Source organism: Crotalus tigris, unplaced genomic scaffold (genome assembly GCF_016545835.1).
Source record: "Crotalus tigris isolate CLP2741 ecotype Arizona unplaced genomic scaffold, ASM1654583v1 scf7180000024358.1859470, whole genome shotgun sequence".
In the NCBI taxonomy this organism is placed as follows: Eukaryota; Metazoa; Chordata; class Lepidosauria; order Squamata; family Viperidae; genus Crotalus; species Crotalus tigris.
The window spans coordinates 493,268-513,247 of NW_024100527.1; the positions used below are offsets into that span (position 1 = coordinate 493,268).

The following is a 19,980-nucleotide window of genomic DNA, read 5'->3' on the forward strand; positions in this document are numbered from 1 at the left end:
GAAGCCCTGCTGCAGTGGGGGTGAATGTGATCTGGGGGCCCACATTAAGGGTGTCCTGGCTAGTCAAGCCTGTCTCTGGACCCGCCCTTGTGGCTGATTCTAGTTGGGAAATTCCGCTGGGGGGAGACCAGGCCCCTGGGGTTGAGGCACAATGTGAGGAAAGGGGTTCAAAAATAGACCTTCCCATCGTGCCTGTCAGATCTGGGGAGGCCGCTCTCAGTCTTTGAGACTCCTCCTCCCTCTGTGGCTCCCTGCTTGGCCGGGCTCGCTTGGTGGTGTTCTTTCCACTTGCCTCTGTTTGACATTTCCTCTTGGCCGGCTCGCTGGTTTTCTCTGCCATGATGAGTCTGCTCTGGGCTCAACCTTGGCAAAACGCCCCCCCTTGGTGCTGTAACTCACCAAGGGAGCCTACAGAGATGATTCGGCCCGTGAGGGGGGTGGGCAGGGGATTGGTGGGCACTGCGTCCCTTGGGAGCAAGCTGGCCCTCCCCAGTCCAAACCGCTGTGGAGATGATGCTGGTAATCTCGAGGCCTCTGCCACCGGTGATCGTACACTGCCTTCAGGAATGAGCTCCAGGCAGTCTGGGCCTCAGCCATATGCAAAATGGCCGCCGGAGTCAATTCAAAATGGCGGCCACAGAGTTCGCGCCAAAAAAATGGCTGTTAGAAGAAGGCCTTGAGGCCTGAGGCCTCCCATCCTCCCAAATTCTATTGTACCAATTTGCCAAACATCAAAGTATACAACTGGATGTGCCAAACTTCTGTTTTAAGATCTTTCTGGCCATATACCAGACATTCATTCACAACTAGAGGCAGAGGGCAGTGATTAGGTTTCCTGTGTATTGCAGATGGCTGAGCATAGTGTTGGAAAATTTGGTATATCTTGAAGAGAAGAAGATAGAAATAAACATTTAGGTTTTAAAGTCCTGAGTCTCCTTTATTTGCCACAGGGTTTTTTTCTTCTTCAGAAATAATATTCATTAACAAGAATCCAGATATTCAGATATAGTTTATCTGGATTCTATAATACTAATATCCTAAATGCAACTCATCCGCTCTATGGGTCTTCCACTTCCTTTTCTCTCCCACCTATTTTCCTATCTATCCTCCCACCAGGCACCAATAATTTGTGCATCATTAGAAAAGAGGAGGGGGAGGAGGAAGAATCTTTCTCCCTCCTTCATCTTACCAAAGTCAAAAAGAGGAAGGTGACCGATCTCAAATTCTTCATTCCTCAATAAGCAGAAGGGCCAGAAGGACAATGGGGGGGAGGAGGAGAAGGAGGAGAAGGAATTTTGCTTTATGATGAACTATGAACAAAAGAAAATTATCCAGTCTGTAATTCTCTTTTAGGTTTTGAGACAAGCATTACAAGTCAACCCAACAGATATTTCTGATCCTGGAAGTACAAATGCTGAGTGCATAACATATTCCAAGGGGAAAGCCCTTTTGAGAGAGGAGATGAGGACCTGTCAGATTAGATGGTGCCCTCAGGCCTTATATTACCTATCATTCATCTATAGCAAAACTTTTTATGTGCAATTCCTTTCATGCTGATGATGTTTCATGAAAGCCTCTGTCTGGAGATCTAACACGCATCTCCTAAATGTTCCCATTTCTGATAGGATTTAAAGGCATTTATAAATCTGGAGTATGTGTTAGGATTTTTTAATATTAATATCTCTTGATGGTTTGGGGGGGTGGGACAGGAAAGAGCTGCAGCTGCTAAACTGGGAGAAGGGAATCCATCTGGTTCCTATGGCAAGATGAAGAAAAAAGAGAATAAACCTGACAATAATATAGAGTAGCTTCTCTTCTGGCTGATGTTCTATTATTGATTAAGGGGATTGTTCTTTGAAGGCCTCAGATAAAAGCTATTGGCAAAAAAATATTGTGATCTTGCTTTGTAGCATTTTGTCAGCTTGCTGGATATTACTGCAGGTGAAAGTAATACCAAGTCATTTTGAATGATACTGAAAAATCTACTGAAACAATCTTGAAGATGGGTTATGCATTACACCCATCAACAAGCAAGGAGCAGTTCATTTGTGAAAAATACCTTAACAACAATTTTGTTTTCTCCCTCCTTCATCAACCAGAAATGCCTGAAATAAACCTGTTTGGAGTTGGGGGACAAAACTGATTTTAAACTGCTTCCTTTTTTTGTCAGTTTACCACCAAGTGTTACCAGTAACAATAGGAATATCCACAGCCAAGGGTTAAAAAAGCAAAATGGCATTATATGGACAACACACATAAAATATAGCATTAGATCTAATCATGCAATCATGATCTCCATATTGACTTTGGATTTAACTCTCCCCCCACTGAATGTCTCAAGTAACAATAAGTATTTTAAGTAATAAAGTATTTCATGACAGTCTTTGTTAGGGAGAGGGACTTTTTTTGGTGACATCCATACCACAATTATTTTCACACTTACCCCAAACCCTCAGCTGTAATTTGAAAGTAATCTATGATTGTTTCTACTTCGATGAGATGGTGGCATTGTTTTTGACATCAATTCTCTTCGTCTTATAATTAATAACATTGTTGATGTAATTGTAGCTTTTAACATTTTATTTTATTTTGTTATGTTTTTATTGTAAGCTCCATAGAATCCCTTTATTGTGTGATGAGCAGCTATATAAATGTGATGATTACATAAATATTTCTGCTATTTTTTTAAAAAAATATTCATTGCGTTCATATCCTACCTTTAGCCCAGAAGCTCAAAGTAGCCTACATAGTAATCTCTCCTTCACTTTTCCCTCTCCTGCACAACAATCCTGAGATAGGTTAGCTGAAAAAGAAAAAAGATCACTCCAGATCATTCCCTGAGCTGCTGAAACTGAATGCAAATCTGAATTTTTGGTTTTAGCCTAACACTGAGGTGATTTTAAAATGAAGAAAACTTTAGAATGCTGAGAACAAAAAATGCAGATTGCTATTCTATCCCAAGCCAGGTCCCAAAGCTCTTCCCAATCTCTCAATCCATTTAAAAAGAAAAGAAAACAATGAAGAGAATCTGACAGATATTGTCAATTTCAACTCTGTAGTTGTACTTTTGCCTGGGTAATTGAGCCTCTCCATCATCCGAGCAATTCCTTTACAATATCTGAAATTTAGAAACTGGAAACAGGGGTGAAGCAAGAGTTCCTTGCCAGTAAAGAAATGGAATGTTAGCATAAAATAATAAAATAAAATAAAATCCCAGCTTTTGCAATTATTTCAATTGCATTGCAAGTGAGCCAGAAATATATGTATACAATAGAAGCTGTGTTCTAGGAAGGTCTAGATTCTAGAATGACTTTCAAAGTGGATTCCTTGGCATTGGTAGCCTTAGATCCAGGCTGTAGTCATTCCCAATCTTTAGCTTTTGATTTGGAGATTACACTTTGCCCATTGCTATCTTTGTTATTGTCAAGCACAAACATTTGTGGTTGCCATCTGCCCAACTTTTCCACATGATCCATGCAGACATGATTTGGTGGCTACCTGAAAACTCCAGAGGTTCCTGAACATTGGTCCTTCTCCTTTTTGTCTTAATATTGAGCTCCCCTCCCCAACATACTGATTCATACTGATTTCAGTGCCCTTTGGAAATAAGTCCAAATATTAAGTTGGCATTATTTTGCATAATGTTGTTGAGGATTGGCAAGGCAATGCTGGCAATGAACGAATGAACCTCCAGAGGCCTTCTATTAAGAGGCATTGTGTCTTTTCAACAGATAATTCCTCCATATTTGGAAAGTGAGCAGGATCACTAGAGAGCAATGCACAGCCAGGAAATCTTCTACCAAGGGAAGCATTGTCGCCTTGGAGACTTGTTCGGGGAGAAAGAAAATTATGTAGTGTAAGACAACAGCTTTTCCCAGCAAGTTTCTTGATTTAGTAACGAGGCCAAACTTTACGTCCAACTGAAACTTTAACTTTTGTGAAAGGAAAGGAAACAAGGCAGAGTTTATGTTGCCAAATATTATAGATTTAGAAAATGAGTCTTTCTCAGTTTTGGCAGAAAGGACATTAAAAAAAAAAAAAGATGGCCAACCAGTATAGTACTGTTGAATCTTTGTGTTCCCCATATAAATGGTGCAATTCTGACTGCTGCCAACCTAACTAATCAGATAGAAATGATGATCCAAATTCTTCTATCTGAATTCTGAAAAGGGGATAGGTAATATTTAAATAAAAATTTTGCATTTTCTAAAATACTCTCAAGAAATCTTCATTGCATAATAAACATCTTCTGTCTGCAAACCAATTTCAGCTCTGCAAATCTCCTCACATCCTGGACAAGGCCACATTAAGTCCTTCTTTCCATATCTCAAGCTCTAGTTCAATATTAATTTTTATAGTAATGTTATTAAAGATCACAATTGCAACAATAAAGAACTAACATAAACCAAAAAGAGATTTAAAAATGCAGAAAATAAGAAAAAAATAGAAAGAGAATAAATAAAAAAAACTAAGACTATAATAAAGAAAAATAAAAGAAATATATAAAGACATGTCTTCCCCCATCATTATACAAAGTATAAACAATTTTAGTAACAAATTAGATACCTATATTGTAGCCACCTTTATCACTTTTTAATATTCTCAAGCAACTCTTCATATTTTCTATCCTTCTATAGCAAGGATCCCCAACCCCCAGTCCGTGGAATGGCACTGGGCCGCGGCGTGCCAGAAACCAGTCCATGCAAACAAGCAAAGCCTTATCCGCGGGATGCAGGAAGAAAAACCTCTCTCCACAGAACCGGTCCCTGATACTCAAAAGCCTGGGGACCTGTGTTCTAAAGAACAGAAGGCCCACCACAGATAGGAATTAAGGGCTCTAATATACAAAAGCAAAATGAGAATAATTGAAAAAAAATGTATTTGTGGCCTGCAAATGCCACACTCAAAACATTAGCATTGGTATAGAATACATATGCTAAATGTATATATCATTTCTCTATTTTCTCATCAATATATTAATGGATAGATAGAAAAGCTTTCATCCCACACCTTAACTAGCATTGTACCTTTTACTTTGCTTAAAGAAGTACATATTGCAAACCATAGGATGTATATCCAGAAAATTGGGTTTTCATAGATCTTACTCCTAGCTAAATGCCAAATTCAACAGTATCCTATCCTATCCTATCCTATCCTAGACATGAAAAGATCTTCCCCAAAGGTTGTGTTACTTTTGGCAATCAGGTGTCCTCTAGGCAACAGTATGGTCATAGCAATAGCACTTAGACTTATATACAGCTTCATAGTGCTTTACAGCCCTCTCTAACCAATTTACAGAGTCAACATATTGCCCCCAACAATCTGAATCTTCATTTTACCAACCTTGGTAAGGATGGAAGCTGAGTCAACCGTGAGCCAGTCAGGATTGAACTCCTGGCACTTGGCAGAGTTAGCCTACAATACTGCATTCTAACCACTGTGCCATCACGGCTCATCCTTTCAACACAGAAGTACCCACAGTCAGAGATGACAGTGACTACTAAGAAGAGCGATAGCACAGCAAAAGCACAACACAACATAACATGCATATCTTTTCAGACCAAATAATGGATTTTATCCAGCAAAAATCAATTCATGTCAATGCAATAATAGAAGAAAAGCAATGCACAGGCCAAATAGCATTAGAAACTAATTACCATGGTGGTAATCCAGTCCTTGCAGACAATAAGAGTGTAAAAAGGTGGCCTCTATTTACTGGAAATACAAATCTAAATTCTCTTAATTATATCAGAAACTTGAAGCAACCCTCTCGGTGAACCTGCAAAATACATCTTGACATTGAACCTTCTCCAACAAAAGTACCTTAATTTATATCTGCCCTTCAGTTTAGAAAGATCAAAAAGTCTGTCCAGCACCTACTTTAGTTAAAAATTGGAAGGAGACTTCAATTATTCTAAAGTGCACTTTTTATTATCTCTTTTGAAATCCTGCATAATTTGGAAACAATATATTAGTGACCTCTAAAATGGAATGTGATTCTCTTAACAGCTTCTTAAGAGAGAAACATTTGAGAATGCTGGTTTCCCCTGCTCTAATGCAAGCTGTTGTTTGCCTTAATGTCTGGGATTTGTACGCCTCTGGCTTTTTCTAGCAGAGAAACCAAGTTAACCAATGCTGTGCAGAATTGGTTTCCCCTGTTTCAATACTACTTCATTTCTCTGGCATCCTGCTCCTTCCCCCCATTAAAATTGTAGTCTACATTTATTTCCACTCAGAAAAGAGAAAACACTCATTCCAAAGCTGAACAGGAGAGGAAGGAAGGAAGGAATGGAAGTCACAAAGGGGCTTTAGTAAGTGGGGTGGAGATTCCCTCTCTAAGCCTTCTGGCCCTTTGCCATATTCCAAGCATCAATATAATTTAGTAAAGCTTAACATCTGGTAGATTTATTCACTTCCATTGCATGCAGCTGGAGACCTTTCCCTCCCCCCCCCCAAAGGATATTTTAGGAAAAGGTGAGAACAGTAAATGATGTTTCTTCTTTCTTCCATCCTGCCAGTTTGGCTGCAGCCGGAATTTTGAAAGGAGCATATAATTCTTTGGCTCTGTTTTAAACATTCTGCTGGGAGAGAGACAGTAGAGATAGCTATTCCTTATTCTTTTTTTTTTTAACCTACTGCTTCTTTGAGAATTGACAATGGAGTATAATTATATGGAAGAAAAGGAGAGGGAAAGAAAATTTATGAAAAGTTAAGGATGAACAGATTCTTCTATTTATTGTCTGTAGGTTCAAGCATAAATCCATTTTTATTCTCAACTATTACAAGAATACTGAAGCAATAATTTATTGAAGATATGCATCATTACTATAAAATATTTCTTTCTACACAGTTTTCCCCCAAATAGAAATTGTGTGCTGTTGTATGTGTATTTGGGAGAGGGGGGCTGAACCCTGGCATTCAAATTCAGAGAAATACACAGCCCACAGAAGAGTTGTCTGGTGTGCCTTGCTATGAGAAGTATGAAATTGGTCCATCCACAGTCCTTCCTCCAGGCGGACATCTCAATAAGAACTCCTATCTTACTCTGCCCTTGTATATTTTTGTAGCTTGCTTATTTCCTTTGTTTCCCAAAGGACAACAATGGCTTGTTTACCCATTCATAAAATTCAGAAACAGCTTAAAAGTAATTGTAAAGCTAAGCCAGGCACAGCGGGTTGAAGAGTCTGCTACTGATACAGTCATTGCAATGTAATGGGGCCACTCAACCCCAACTAAATATTTTCTGTGTAAGCTGCACTTTAAAAAAAAAAAAAAGGGGGGGGGGTTGGGACAAAATGTATATTGATCAAATAATAGCAAAAGAAACAGATTTACTTGACCATTTTTAGGACTTTTCTCCACTGCTGAATTGAAGAACAATTGACCCATTTGGGAGTCAGCCAAAAATAAAACTGGCTTATTTATTTATTTATTTTTATTTTTAAAATTTATAAGCCGCCCCACTCCCGAAGGACTCTGGGTGGCTAACAATAAAAAACACATAAAACATAACAAACAACAATACAAAAACAATCATCCAGGGGTAAGGTTTTATAAACCCCAGGCCTGCCGGAAAAGCCAGGTCTTAAGTAGCTTACGGAAGACCAACAGGGTGGGAGCGGTCCTAATCTCCGGGGGGAGCTGATTCCAAAGCGTAGGAGCCATCACAGAGAAGGCCCTCCTCCGCAGCCCCGCCAAATGGCACTGCTTGGCCGACGGGGCCCGAAGGAGGCCCAGCTTGTGGGATCTAACCGGACGTAGGCTTAGCATATCTCATCCCCCTTGCTGATCCTTTCCTTCCTTCTACTGGCTCTCTTTCAAGACACTGCTAGCTTCTGACTTCTGTTTAGGGTAACAGCATCAAAATCCTAATGGTGTTTGTATATAGGTCCTTGGTTATTCGGGTTTTCTCCCACGTAAAATTGGAAGTGTCTTGGCGACGTTTCGATGAAGTCTCATTCGTCATCTTCAGGCTGGTGCTTTCGGCTTCGTGCTTCTAGGAGCAATGTGTGATTGTAGCTGTTTCCTCCTTTTAACTGCCAGTGGGGGTGTGAACTGATTGGATGAGAGCTTGGCTGTGTTCTGATTGGATGGAGGTGTGTTCTGATTGGTTAGGAGCTTGGCTGTGCTCTGATTGGCTGGGGGGTTGGCTGTGCTCTGATTGGCTGGGGGAGTGTTCTGTTTGGGTGGGGGCTTTATATATATATATAATATTTGTATGTTATATACCTAGGGGCTGCACGTGGATGGTATCAGAGTAGAGGGGGAAATATACTCCTTTATTATTACTTCAGCTAAGCACAGCTTAAGTCTCTCTTCATCATAGGCAGGGGTCAAGGTGAAGGCAACTTCAAAGGAGAGGGCAGAGTAAAGGAATTGTTGAAGAAGGTTTGTGCTAGGATTAGGTGGAAGTGCTTTTGACTAAGTAATGACAAGTCTCCAGTCTAAATTTCTACCCTAAAACAGCATAATTCTTATCTATGCTTGGAAGGGCATCTGTTGACTCTTATGAGAAAGTAGTATTTTTAGGTGGCATAGAAATATTTAAAAAAAAATAAGGCAAAGCACTTCTCTGAGGCTCCACACATGCTTCCATTCTATGTGCTTTGTGGATCATATAACCCACACCCACCTTCTGACCCTTAAGGTATTTATCACTGTCATGAATCCTTAATTGTAGTGACTTAAACATGTTGCCAACTGCAAACTTTCTGTCTAGCTATTGCAAACACGAACACTTATTATTCAAACTGTGCAGAGAGACCAAATGCCAGTTCAGAAACAATCCACAAATGGTCAGGTTTGAGTTCGCTATTCAGCCTGGTAATCCAAGGAATCAAAAGTCACATACAGATAGACAGACTGGGTGGAACACAAAGACCCAGTTGCTCTTATGTAGCCCCTACTACCAGTCTGACTAATTTGCAGAATCATACTTCTTTCTTTCTAGGAAATGGCTTCACTTCCTCAGTCTTCTTAATCTGCTGAGCTTGGGACCTTTCCCACCTCTGACTTGGTATCAACTGACTTAAACTGCATCTGTGCTTGTCAATTACATTACCCCTTGTTTAGAAACTTTCATTTAGTGAATGTCTATGTAAATTTCATTTAGTGACCTTTTGCAATTTCAGTGGGGATGAAAAACTAACTTTAAGACCAATCCTCACATTTATAACCTTCACAGGCCTGTAAATCAAAGGAAGACTGAAGTAAAGTCATAAGCATAGTTGCAGTTTTACTTAGTTATTGCCCCACTTAATGACCAAGTTGTCAGTGCCAATGGTGGCCGCTAAACAAAGACTAACTCAGGGGTGTCAAACTGAGTCAAACCACACTCACCCCATTGCCAGCAATGGGGAAAAAAAGTCACAATATGTCACGACACATCACATGATGTTGCGAGTTTGACACCCCTGGACTAACTGGTGTCAGGCTGTTTAGCTTCTGATTCTGAAACCTCAGATGGCCCATAAAACTATCATCACCGCAACTGGTCTGCCTCATTCAGACAATCTGGGTCATGCAGTAGCTACTGCCTTCAACTGGTATTTGCTGTCTTCATCTCTTTTTCTCCTCCTCAGCTAGGAAAATAGGAATAAAAGCAGGAAATTGCCTTGTTATTTGAAAAGACACAAGGCAACTTAAGACTATAACTGATAGCCTGTCTACAGATGCCTATATGTTCTAAGACACTATCAACAGATTATACCCAAGCCACAAGCTAATACCAAAAATGTATGTGCAAAATAGTATTTAGTTCATTAAAAGTACAAGAGCAGAGGGATTGGGGTGTTAGGCTTAATGAAAGAATGACCTGGATTTAAGAATAAATGTGAACAAAGGAATAAATGGCAAGCTTACCCAAAATCATAGATGAGCCTCATTAAAAATAGCTTTTTTAAAAATAAGCAAGCCTGAAATAAAAATAATTTAATCTTACTCTTCTGGCCACCTTGATTAAAATTTTAGGTGGGTTTGATTCTTTTCTGCATCTTAGAAGATTCCAGCTCAGCTAAAATTGAAACAGAAGCTTTCAAAGAATAAAAGCAGATTTCTCCCTAGCTATTTACTCTCAAGCCACCTGGCCTACCTCAGTTCCATCTCCTAGAGGTAGGGATTAGTTGTAGTCAGTTGTGTGTGCTTTTGGTTTAATGAACATCTCTGGAGCTTGTCTTGCCAGAGGTAGCAAAAAAAAAAAAAAAAAATTTAGAGCAAAATGGACTATACGCCTTTTCTCTCTATACATACAGACTTGCTTAAATTCTGATTTGCTAAATGGGAAAGTGAAGCTGAAAGCCAAGGGAACAGATATTGAGCTTAAAAATCAATACCAAGTCATCTCAAACCCAGTTCAGTGCTCTCAAATTTTGTAAAAATAAAATAAACCCAACGGTTCCTGGCATTAATTTAAGATGTGTGAATCCTTTTTGAGAAATCATTAAACACATTGTACTTTCTTCATTACTACATTCAAAATCCCACTCAAAGCTACTGTAGCCGAGCATATTGTGTCCACCTCCCAACAGCAGGAAAACGTTAATCTTCTCAAGCCACCTGTACACCTGATAAATGAGGTCATGGTTGTTCTTCCACCATTAGTCCAATTAGATTGCAGATTATGCATGGCCTCCAACTAAAAGCCAAGCTGGGCCTATGCACCTGATCAAGCAAGTGATCAAACAGTTGCACAGATCAAGATAGTTGCACAGAATGGGTGAAGGAGAAGTTATGGAAGAAAAATAGGATATTTAAAACTCCCAAGTGTTTCATGAACAGGATGACAGACAGCTGTGTTGATGCTACAGTGAGTCTCAAAAATTGCAGAGAGGAGGTGAAATAGGCATTGCAAACAGAGCTGAAAACTGAACACTTAAATGAGCACTGCAATTAACTGAGTGATACAGAACAGTGTATTGGTAGGTTAGTTTAGGATTCCCAGCATCCTTCATTATTGATCAAGCTGACTAGTTGTGTTCTTCTGAAGGATTACTGGGTCCCAATCCCTAGTTTCTGTTACAATTGAGCTATTGCTGGATCACTAAGTGTTACAACTTCAGAAATGATTTGGTAACTTTGAAGCAATGACTTTTGGCTAGAGCAGGGGTAGGCAACCTTGGCTCTTTTATGACTTGTGGACTTCAACTCCCAGAATTCCTGAGTCAGCATGGCTGGTTCAGAAATTCTGGGTATTGAAATCCACAAGTCATAAAAGAGCCAAGGTTGCCTACCCCTGGGCTAGAGAACTGAATGAGTGAGCTGTCCTGAATTTGACTGTTTGATTATTACATTGGGATTTCTCAACTGCCTTTTTAGTTTTAATTAAATAACCGGGAGTGATTTGATTGACCATTTCTGAAATTCTACATCCAGATACACAGCGATGACCTCTAAACTTCTACCATGCAAACTGAATAATTGTTCTTACAGCAAAAAAAAAAAAAAAAAAAGCCTATTGGACAGTTTGGATTGATACTATTTTATCCCTAAAAATCAGGAGGTCAAAACAGCAACTCTATTCAGGGGTCTGGCTCCTCCAGCAGTACAATGTTCTTTGCAAAATCCTCAGTCTGCCGATAAAAGAGCATCCTGTTCCAGAACCAGCTGTTTTATGTCCAACATTATTGCACCAGATTTGTGTAATGTCACATGGGAGAAGCATTTAGTAGGTGAAAAGTCTCAAAACATTAAAGGGAAAAATTGTTTGCTAATTACTGACCCTGTTTTTCATATGGCAGTAACCGTGTTGTTTATAATATCATTCTCAAAGGTAATATTAGCAAGAAGGCTCCTTTTTAGATGAGATACTGCTGGCTGCATGCCCATTTTTTGCTGGTCAAATATAGCATCCATAGCCTTAGGCTTGACTTTGGTGTGATAGCTTATCGTAAAGGGGAAATAAAATATCAATATGAGATAAAGTAATGATGAAACATGTTCTGCCTCAAAGATAATTGCGGTTTTTAATGTGATTTCACCTCCACCTCCTTTCCAGGCTTCTATGGATGGTTGGTGTTTGTGCATTTTGCTCATGTTAGATCATAAACACTGTTTTTGCTTAGCTCAAAACCACTCATCCTATTACTATAGGTTTCCTAGTAAATATGTCAACTAAGGCTTGCATTAAAGAAGTTTGATTTTTTTTTCTTTCACTAGAAAACCACAAAAAAAGAAGCATCATTTGGGTTTATTCTAGCAAAATATTTTTTTCCATGTGACTCAAGCTTTGCAAGGCTGGCAAACTCAAGACACAAGAATCACATTGATTTCTGGAAAGATCTTTTGTTACTAGTAAGGTAATGTCATAGAATCTTGAAAGCCTATCAGAGAATTCTGCTGTTTGATTTATACCTAGCACAAAAACAGAAACATTGATCTGAATCTTCTTCTCCTTCAACAAGGTGTCTTTTTTATAAGATTCTTCTTCTTCTTCTTCTCCTCCTCCTCCTCCTCCTCCTCCTCCTCCTCCTCCTCCTCCTCCTCCTTCTTCTTCTTCCTCTTCTTCCTGGTTTCCCAGAATTTGCTAGAGATTTCATCGTACAGGGAACATGGGAAAGATCTTGAAAGACTTAGGTGGATTTTCTTATTCAGAATCTACTCACCCGTGGAAAAAGGATTGCATCTCCTTGAATCAGATGGGGAGCAGAGCTTTATGCAGTGGTGGGATTCAAATATGTGAACAACTGGTTCTCAGTGTGGATGTCGCTTCCTGAAGTCCATTCTGAGTCTGGGCAACAAAAAATTAGCTACTGGTTCTGCCAAAGTTGTGCGAACCAGCTGAATCCCACCACTGGCTTTTAACATAAATGAAAACATTGATCAACCAAGCCCATTGTTTTTGATAGCAGACTGTGATTGTCTAGGGCAGGGACAGCAAACATTTTAGGTCCAGTCTATCAAAAATTTGGAAAATGCAAACTTAACTCTACTGGTATGTCACACACACACACACACATACCAAATAAAAGAGAAACAATTCTCTATTTCCCTCTCCCACATCTAAGCACTCAGTGGCAGCAGCAAGGCTGGGATGGAAGCAGTGGTGGGATTCAAATATGTGAACAACCAGTTCTCTGTGTGGATGGCACTTCCAGAAGTCCATTCTGGGCCTGGGCAGCAAATATTAGCTACCGGTTCTGCCCAACTGTTGAGAACTGGCTGAATCCCACCACTGGCTGGAAGTCAAGGTCCGGGCCTATACCTCAGCCCTAGTGCCAATGCTGCTGGTCAAAATATCTGCCTCATGCCAGTCCCCAAGGCACCCCAAGGTGCCCCAAGGTTACCTAGGAACTGCTGCACACCATTTATCTTCAGGTGGTGGGATTTTTTTGTTTTTGTTTTTTTGTTAACAGGTTTTTTCAGCCTACCAGATATTGCATCAGATCATATGAGGCCTTCATTCTTCGAGGAGCTCCAGAAAATGTTCTTCCATAGCCTCTGTAGCTTCCAAAAATCACATGAACACACATCCCATACTTGCAAGCTGTGCAGTTTCCAGAAGCTGTGCAAGAGCACTCTTCATTCTGACACCTTATGCAGTTTCTGAAAATCCTGGGAGAACAGGGCATGCTTTTGAAAATAGTTTTTTGGTATTGTTGAGTGTTGGTGTGTCACCCAAAATGTTATGGCATGTCACCATGGAAATAAACATCACAGACTTGCCACTTCTAGCTGAAGGTTTCAGGACAGAGTTCTTCCATTCTTGTGAAAGCATCATAGACTGAACCTGAGTCTTTCTGGATGTAAAGCCGATGCTTTTGATCCTTAAGAGCAGTGGTTCTCAACCTTTTTAATGCCGCGACCCCCAACCGGTTGTAAGTTGAGGACTATTCAACCGGTCGTAAGTCGAGGACTATTCAACTGGTGCAGCACCGTTTGCAGAATGGGACTTTTGGCGGGCTCAGCAGGGCAGAGACAGCCTGGACAATTCCTATTGGCTTTTGAAAGCCAATAGAATTAGACTCTATTCAAGAGAGTCTATTCTATTGGCTTTCAAAAGCCAATAGAATAAAAGGGAGTAGCACAGCTAAGGAAAAGGGGGGAAAAATGGTGGTCTGTGTTGTTTGGCGACCCCCGTGAAATGGTCATTCGACCCCAAATGGGGTCCCGACCCACAGGTTGAGAACCACTGCTTAAGAGCAAATGAACGCATCTCAAAGAGCTGCAAGTCTCAAATGAGAGACTTCTGAATTAGCAATGCAATTAGCAAAGTAACTCAAATCAGCCCATTGGCCAATGAAAGAACGAAAGAATAATGGAAACATCCCTCCTTTCCAGAAGGAATTGACTATGAATTCATTATATTGCATCAGGAAGAACAGTTTGAATCCTGATTTCACTATAAATAGACTTTGTGTTGGTTTGCACAACGATATATGGAATTCTTTCTTCAGCTTTTGTATAATAAAATATACTCATCAGAATTTCTTGTAGAGGTAATCCTTGACTACCTCCAACATGGAGTTCCCCTATTTGGTGCCCAGGCCAACTGGCAGAGCCAGGTTTTCAAGCGGAAGGATAGGAGGATGGTGACAGATGTTACTTTAGAGGGTAAGATGTTCCAAAGGGCAGGCATTATATTTCATTTAGATTAGAAATTATGAAGCAGAAATCTCAGTATTATATGTTGAATATCACATGACAAATATTGATGCCTTAGACGGTTGCATAGACCTGCAAATGGTACTCAAAGCTAAATATGTGAAACATATTCAATTAATAGGAGAAATTTCAACTGAGAATTCCACTTTGATCCCTGGTAAGATTGTTCCATGTTTCTATTGTAAGAAAGATTTCTGTCTGATTTGCATGACATTGTAGCCATCCAGGCATTTCAATTTTAGTTAATACTGGAAAAGAAATGAATGACTGCAGGGAATGCCTTTTTAAAAGAGAGTAATTTCTTATATAGAACGTATATATAGCATGCTCACAAAACACTCACTCACATTTAGTCCAATAGTTCCAGCTTTGCTGCAAAAACCAGTCTCGGATTGAAATTCAAATATCCCTCCTCTCAGCTGTTTGGCACGTAGAGCCTGCTGCGCTACGCGCAGTCGCACATCAGCTGTGAGTGTCCTCATGAGAGGGATGCAATTGGCATATGTATGTGTGTGTCTGTGTGTGTGTGTGTGTGTGTGTGATGCAATTGGCATATGTATGTATGTGTGTGTGTGTGTATGTGTGTGTGTGCTAATCTCATTATTACACAGAATTCTCTTTCAAAAAGTTGATCATATATTTTGCTTAGTTCAAGATACCTGCCATGAAATGTTAAGCTGGAAAGTGTTACTCTTATTTAGACTCATTGAATGTAGATGCTTTGATAGACTGAAAGGTTAAAAAAAAGTATCCAAAGCTGAACCATTTAGCTATGTGAATTCTGTTTCATTTATTATTATTCAAGATGAATCAATCATCTCTACTATGAACTTGGTAATTAATTCCTTGTACTCTTGAACTGAGTGGGACTGGAGTAACTCTTTTTCATTTCTGCTCCCAGTGCAATAGCAAATCTCTAGAGCCTCATTTCATTGGACACAATTTACAGGAAGCCAAGAGAAAGGTCTTAAAGCAGGAAACAAATGCAATCCCAGCCTTAACAACGTTATCAGTTTTCTATTTAACTCACTAAGCATGTGATAGGGAAAACTGCCTCTATAAATTGAAAGGCTATTACGAGCATTCTGGAAAATGTTATATTTACATGGCAACTACTTTATTATATTTACATGAACATCTGTTGCAGGTTCACTAAAACCCTAAAAGCAGATGGGCATAAAGGGGAAAAAACCCTGAGTAATTAACAGAGCTATATGTTGATTAAATCAGCATGTGGTTAATTTTAATGATGGCTGATCTTTAGAGGGGTTTGCAAGCAAATGTCTAAACTGATACGTTGATTGGTCCACAAAAGCATAAAGAGAATTTCTTGTACATTTACAACAATCTATCAGAAAAGGGCCTTGTCTGCTCCATTTGAAGTTAACAGTAGCAAGTAATTAACTGATGAATACACTCAGGTCATAGCCATCATTTCTTTACAATTTTGTCTCCTTTAATGTAGATATGTACACCAAAAGGAGGTTCATTTAACTAGGCAGAAAACATATTGCATGTTTGAATCTGTAGTAAAGGTTTTCATGTTAGGTTATTTTTTTCCCTCTTGCTTTAAAAAAACTTATTACTATGAAACATTCCTATTAGTAGCAAATCTAGTCGATTCATCAGTAGTCTAGAAAAACTAAACTGAGTGAAAATTTGACAGCGATCTGAAACAAAATTAGAAATAAATTATGTCCAGTTTGCCTATTAATTACTTTATACACAAGCAAGAGCTAAAATAATGTTAATCATCCAATCATGCATATTAATATGGCTTCCAACATATTAGAATCTGCTGACTCAAAAAATCAATGGTAATGATCCAAAAGTGATACTTATCGGCATCATTGCATTTATGATTCAGTAAATACTTGAATACTTATGTTAGATAATTGGCTCATGTTATTTTGTGCTATCCTCTTCTGAAGTAGTTTTATGTAGATTGGATTTAGTTTCCTTTGGAATGCAAGAACATTGAAAATGTGTCCAATAATATTTCCAAAAGAGAAGCCTTTAAACTCAGCCATACTCATCTCTTGCATTCAGTATAACGTTCATGATTGCTTATTCAAGGCCAGAAACAGAAAAATGCAGAAAAATAAAACTGCATTGTCAGATATTTTTGTCAGGCAAAAAGGAGGTTTGGGGAGCTATAATTCCATATCTATTGGTCTCACACCTGGTTAGGAGAAAAATGGAACTCAATCATATTTATATCTGAGTAGACATATGTTAGATTCATTTAGCGAGATAATGATGAATCAATGAGACCATTGCTTCTTTCCGATTTTAAATCATGGCTTTTCAGCAACTTGATCAAAAAGCTCTGAAGCAAATGACAGAGCATTTCAGCTACATACATACAAACACAATGCACAAAGAAGTGACAAACACAAACCAGGTAGATCTAGTCCAAATGAGGAAATAGGAAGAAAATCCAATCAGCAACTCCAAGTCCATGTAGAAGAAACAACTAAAAATCTGATCAGGTAACCAATAGGAGTAACTCTGAGTGCCAGGTCCTTCTGGAAAGTTCCATGTTCCATGGAATATTAGATTACCAATGAAAGCAAATACCTGGTATGTTTTACTGAAGATTGAATATTTACTTTGTTTCTGCCAACCTCAATGTTTATATTGTTCTCTTCACAATTAATCCAACACAACACAACTCTGGATTGCTATTGTTCCCCCCTCCTCCCCCCAAGATTAGGACAAAATATCTCCCTTTGTTCTTCTTCCAATATGTGAGAATTTTTTGGCGTTGTTGTATCTCATGCTGTGACATTGTCTTCCCTAACATGGTACATTTTTTTTCTGTGTAGGACTACAAACCCATCACTCGGTTGCCTGGAGAATTCTAAGCTGAATTATAGTCCAATATATGTGGAGGGCACCAATTTAGGGAAAGCTATTGAGGCAGATTTTATCTCACTGAGTTTTAAAATGTTGCTGTAACCAATGCTTTACTGAAGATATTACTGCAAGAAAGAAAGGCTTTATGGAACATTTAGAATGTAATCTTGCCAAAGGAGAAATATAACAAAGTGACCTCTTCCTTAGGCAGAAGTTCAATTCCAATTAAAATGAATTAACTGTATAAAAAACCCCTAAAATGCTAAATATAAAGCTCTGTGATAAGAAATCCCGCCATATGCTACAGCACCTCTTTATACTCATTCAGTGATTACAAGGATTAACGAAACATTGTTAGAAATCATTGTGGTTCATATGGATGCTATTGCAGAGATTAGATTAATTAAGCTGATAAATCCCTAGCACAGAGAAGAAGAAGAAAAAAACATTTGACGGTGAATGAGAAAACCAAATGAGAAAGGGAAAAAGAGTTTGCCAAGAAGCGCCTGTCAGTCCAGAATGATTGGCAAACCTGCAGCATTAAAAAAAAGTGACAGTGGACACAAATGCCAGGTAAGTACAGGCTCAGAAGTCTGATCTGTATTGAGAAATTGGCTCTGAGAAAACAAAAGAGATTTATCTCTGCAAAAACAGGATGATGCCTGTCTTCTCCATGAATGAGCAGCTTTCCCTCTCCTTCTCAAGAAAGATGATGCTCTTAAATGCCACTGAATGAAACTAATGGATCGTAGCTTGCCAATATGCAGTACAGTATACTTTGAGAAGAAAAGGAGGACCTTTTTCAAAATAGATGGAAAGAAGAGGGATCCTTAAGTTACAGTGAGTTCCCTGGTTATGCAATAGTGGCGAATATCTGTAGCTTGGGTGTAGGATCATCCTCCACTCCCTGGTATACCAACTGCTGTAGTCACCATCCTCTTCATTCCATTTGCACAAATATTGGCACCTTTCCCTTTTTTATGGCTTTTTCTTTCCATCCAGATGGGGAGAACCTTCTCAGCATCATGCTAGATTACAGTACGTAGTTTGGGAAAAAGAAGAGGGAAGTACCTCCATTACATTTCAGTTTGTAAATCACACAAAAAAGTTTGCATCCTTTTTAAAGCAGGTAACCTTAAATATCTCACCTTTCATAATACCTAGCTAACATAGCATTATTTTAGAAGTTATAGGAAGAAGGCTAGGGCAGTGGTGGCAAACCTCTGGCACGGGTGCCAGAGGCGGCACTCAGAGCCCTCTCTGTGGGCATGCGCGCTGTCACTGGGTTTTATAAAACTTTTCCGCTTTAGGCCTCCACCGCCATGTACAAAAAAAAAGGTTCAATCAATCAGTCAATTTCAACTTCTCATGGGAAAAAAAAAGATCTTGCAAAGTTGGAATTGATTGATTGAACTTTTTAGTCCCACCCAGTCTGGTGTTACCATTGCAGCCACACCCACCCAATGGGCCATGCCCACCCAATGGGCCATGCCCACCCAATGGGCCACGCCCATCCAGCACCCGATGATGCATAAGTGGATTTTGGGTTGCTGTTTGGGCACTTGGTCTCTAAAAGGTTCACAATCACTGGGCTAGGGCCATATTGCCCTAAATCACCACTGTGGTAGAACTCCTTGTTTTCTATATGTATAATCAAGGAGGAAACAAAAGAAATAGAAACAGGAAGAATGAAAGGAGAAAACTCCCTGCTTTGAGTCACTCTTTCCTTTTCTGGATATATCCAGGAAAATATATAGAAACAAAGAAACTGGATTAGGAGGATCCTTTGCTCTAATCTCAATAAAGGGTTTTGCTTTTTTTATGATTCTGAGTAATTCTGTTAGAAATGTGAGGGAAAATATTCCATGTTCACAGCTAGCAAGCAGGAAGTAGAAGGCTAAACAGAAAAAAAAGGAATGTAACAAATGCTGAAGGGAATCTAGGACTGGAGAAGACAGCAAATTAGACATGAAATTGCAACGCAATTTGGCAGCATAAAAGGTCAATGCAATTTGAGACTGCATATGCCAAGAATTCCTGTCACAAACCAAGGAGGTTATGGCCTATTACCAATTTTGCATACTTAAACGTCTTGGCTTACTTGAATGAGCTTCATCAAAAAAAAAAGAAGAGCCATTTAAAATATCTTGGTGTTTTAACCTAGCCAAATCACAACATTTCCAGCTTCTCTTTTAATTCATCTATCCATTCATGTTTAAATCAGGCCCTACAAGATAAGATAAGGGACAAGGGCTCTAAGAATTGTCTACTGGATCAGCCAAAATCTAGAGAATATTTTTTGGTTTTATCAAGTACTCATAATATGATTTCAGAACTGAATTCCCTGAAAATGTCATGTTGATTAACTGCCTTTGTATGAGACATATTTTAGAGTCTAGGATTCTTTAATAACATCTCCTTATCACTTGTTTATACATTTATCTTTTTAATATGATTAGATCCATCATCTGGTCTGAATCGTCTTTTCCCATCCAGTCCCATACACTTCTATTGTGTATGTGT

At 39.1% G+C, this 19,980-nt stretch overlaps 1 protein-coding gene across 4 annotated transcripts in view; it reads right to left on the minus strand.

Annotated features, from left to right (window-relative positions):
- Nucleotides 1-363: 363 nt before the first annotated feature.
- LRRIQ3 (leucine rich repeats and IQ motif containing 3) overlaps nt 364-19,980 on the minus strand; it is a 139,804-nt gene continuing 120,187 nt past the window's right edge. For 2 of the 4 annotated variants that reach the window (XR_005554735.1, XR_005554730.1), the window contains 3 exons: nt 2,718-2,803; nt 1,190-1,310; nt 364-882 (listed from right to left, as the gene is read on the minus strand). The gene's annotated coding sequence lies outside the window, so the exon portion shown is untranslated. Of the gene's footprint in view, nt 883-1,189; nt 1,311-2,717; nt 2,804-16,207; nt 16,269-18,126; nt 18,486-19,980 lie in introns of those variants that run through there. The other 2 variants (XR_005554732.1, XR_005554731.1) reach the window with 2 other exon arrangements.